The 3,484-nt window shown below is 55.2% G+C and overlaps 1 long non-coding RNA gene across 1 annotated transcript; it reads left to right on the forward strand.

The window, feature by feature from the left end:
- On the forward strand, positions 1-2,586 carry LOC135180247 (uncharacterized). The gene is made up of 3 exons (XR_010304348.1): positions 1-73; positions 2,363-2,424; positions 2,504-2,586. It is a non-coding gene; the product is annotated as an uncharacterized LOC135180247 (long non-coding RNA).
- Positions 2,587-3,484: the final 898 nt, after the last annotated feature.

Genomic DNA, 3,484 nt, shown 5'->3' on the forward strand with positions numbered 1-3,484 from the left:
CCAGGGGATGGGAGGAGTGACCGAGCACAGCTGAACCGGGGGAGTTTCCAGCCCAGTGGGAACAGCCGAAAAGGTGTGACCCTGGGAGAGTGTTTGTGGAGGGGCAGGTGGGGTAGGGGCAGGTGGGGTAGGGGCAGGTGAGGTCGTTCTGACTAACTTCTGGCCTCAGGCAGGTCTCTGCACTGCTCCGGACTCACTCCTCTGCTCACAGCCAGAGCATGAGCACGGCACGGAGCAGCCCTTCCCCTCTCCCAGCTGGGGCTGCGCCGCTGAGGCTCAGCCGCCGAACCGGAGGCTCCCTGGAAAGAGCAGCTGGCAGCCAGGATCAGCTTCTGAGAGCCACTCCTCAACATCACTGTTTTAGGAAGAACAGCAGCGAGGAGGTCCTGTGTCTCGCTGCAGGAGCTGAAGGGCTCAGAAGGGCTTTCAAAAAGCAATGTTTTCATCTATTCGTTGGAGAAAAGCAACCCAGAAAAGCAACCAAAAAAGGAAGCCTCCTGGAGGCAGATCCCTCCAGAGAGCTGAGGGGCACGCTGAGCACAAGAGTGCATTGCAACAGCAGCCTCCCTGCTGGCCTCTTCTCCGTGGTGCCCAGCCTCAGGGCAAGGGGCAAGGGGCACAAACTAGAGCCCAGGAGGTGTGCTGGTTAGCATGGTTTGGTGAGAAGGATCAGATAACAGTGCTGATGTCTACTTCACTCACAGGCTTGCTGAGAGGTGTAAGAGCAGGAATCCAAACATAGATAAGGCACTGCTGCTTCTTCTCGGGGCACTGCCTGAGCTGCACTTCTCTCCAGCCTCTCTGCCATCTCTCTGACTAATCCACTTTGCTTCCTAACCCCCTGGCCCAACCTCCATTCTTCCTTGGGACTGGGGTAAGGTAGGGAGGGGTGGGAGAAGGTGGAAGGGCAGTTGGGAGCCCCTGCTGTGGACTCAGGTTTCTGGGAGGGCTGCTGTGTGTCTGTAGTGTATGTTTCTGTCTGTAGCTGTATATACTGTCAATAGCTGCTTGTATCTTGTGCTAGCTGTTAAATATAAGCTTCATTCAATTTCCAGAGCTGGCTGAGGCTAGGCTGGGTGATTTCCAAAGTCGGGGGGGCGGGGGACACCCAAACCATCACAGGAGGTTCTGTCTCAACATGAGGAAAATGTTGCTGTGAGGGTCCAGCGGCTTGGAGCAGGCTGCCCAGAGAGGCTGTGGAGTCTCCTCTGGAGAGATTGCAAACCCGTGGGGACATTGTGACCTGGGCTAGTGGGGATGTCCCTGATGACTGCAAGGGGGGCAGACTAGATGACCTCTAGAGATCCTGGCCCAGAACATTCTATGATTGTCCAGGTCAAACAGTCCCAGTTCCCTCAGCTGTGCCTCATAAGACACACATAGGATGTGACACTAAGGAACATGGTTTAGGAGAACCTGACAGTGCTGAGCTGGTTACTGCTGCACTCACAGAATCAAGCAGGCTGGAAGAGAGCTCCAAGCTCAGCCAGCCCAGCCTAGCACCCAGCCCTGCCCAACCAACCAGACCATGGCACTAAGTGCCCCAGCCAGGCTTGGCTGCAACACCTCCAGGCATAGCGACTCCACCACCTCCCTGGGCAGCCCATTCCAATGCCAATCACTCTCTCTGACAACAACTTCCTAACAACATCCAGCCTAGACCTGCCCTGGCACAGCTTGAGGCTGTGTCCCCTGGCAGCAGAGCCCAACCCCACCTGGCTACAGCCTCCCTGCAGGCAGCTGCAGACAGCAATGAGCTCTGCCCTGAGCCTCCTCTGCTGCAGGCTGCACCCCCCCAGCTCCCTCAGCTTCTCCTCACAGGGCTGTGCTCCAGGCCCCTCCCCAGCCTTGCTGCCCTGCTCTGGACACCTTCCAGTACCTCAACATCTCTCTTGAAGGGAGGAGCCCAGAACTGGACACTTGATGATCTCAAAAAGTCTTTTCCAACCAAAACTATTCTTTGATTCTGTTTCTCTCCCCCTTTAAATGCAGAGCCCATCATGCCTTACCCTGCCCTCAGACACTCTCCTAGCAAAGAACAAGGCCCAGCCAAGGAACAGAGAAAAGAGTTATGGAAGGCTCCAAAAAAAGCAGCAGATGTAGTGAGCAGCAAGAATGAACTCTGCCACTGTGCGAGGGGGCACGGGTGTGCATCATGTGCTGTACACTACACAGTGAGGGAAGGAATACACTTTCCCCTCTAAAGTGTTTTGTATGCTAACCATCAGGCACACAGCAAGGGAATGGGTGCTGGCACTTTACATAAATATATGAGGATGCAGTGCTAGATGCAATAAAAATCTGGAGTGCAAAGCATGGAAGCAATTCAAGAAAGCAGATCTGACATTTCTGCCTTTGTTAGGGTCGGATCCTGACAAGCTCTGATTTGAAGTCTCCATCTGCATGCGTTTAGAGCCAGGCTGGGTAGGTATCCCCCTGCCCTCCCTGCACCGCTCGCCTCTCTCTTCTGAAATATTAAAAGCATTACATTATTGTATTTCAGATGTCTCGAGGTATTAACCATCACCCTTTCACCTCCCAGCTCTTGGGCCACGGCCAAGCCCTGCACCGAGGAAATAGAAAACATCTGAGGATGCTTGGGAGGCTCATCTGGGTGCCTGAGCGCAGCCCGCTCCGGCGGGACCCAGCCAACTGCCTTGCCGCGGGGGAGAAACGGTGACACAGCAGCACGCCGGGGCGCAAGAACGACTGACGGCCTCGGCCACTGCCTCGGAGCCCCTGCCGGGCTGCTGCGCGGCTCCTCTGAGCTGCACCTGCCCCTCTGCATGGGAAAAGGGAAAGGAGAAGGAGAAGGAGAAGGAGAGGAGAAGGAGAGGAGAAGGAGAGGAGAAGGAGAGGAGAAGGAGAGGAGAAGGAGAGGAGAAGGAGAGGAGAAGGAGAGGAGAAGGAGAGGAGAAGGAGAGGAGAAGGAGAGGAGAAGGAGAGGAGAAGGAGAGGAGAAGGAGAGGAGAAGGAGAGGAGAAGGAGAGGAGAAGGAGAGGAGAAGGAGAGGAGAGGAGAGGAGAGGAGAGGAGAGGAGAGGAGAGGAGAGGAGAGGAGAGGAGAGGAGAGGAGAGGAGAGGAGAGGAGAGGAGAGGAGAGGAGAGGAGAGGAGAGGAGAGGAGAGGAGAGGAGAGGAGAGGGGAAGCACACCCCAAACACATGAAGCAAGACAGGTGATTTAAGGTCCTCGCATCCTGGCCGGTCCCAGCTGCACGTTTCCTGCTAGGCTAAAGCAGAGATGTGTCAGGCTGCAGTGCAAATACTGTCCATGGGCATCACGGGCTGCAGAACCTAAGTACCTCGTGATTTAGGAATCTCAGAAGAAAAGTTTATTGCCCAGGAAATCCTCCAGGACTAAAATAGATGTACTTTAAGAAGAGGAGAGCATAAATAAGTCTTTCTCTGCTGGGGAATTCAGCCATCTGATGGGAAGTTGAAAGGGCAGTGCAGCTGTCCCAGCAGACTCCCTGCCGCGCATTGG

Source organism: Pogoniulus pusillus, chromosome 1 (genome assembly GCF_015220805.1).
Source record: "Pogoniulus pusillus isolate bPogPus1 chromosome 1, bPogPus1.pri, whole genome shotgun sequence".
NCBI lineage: Eukaryota > Metazoa > Chordata > Aves > Piciformes > Lybiidae > Pogoniulus > Pogoniulus pusillus.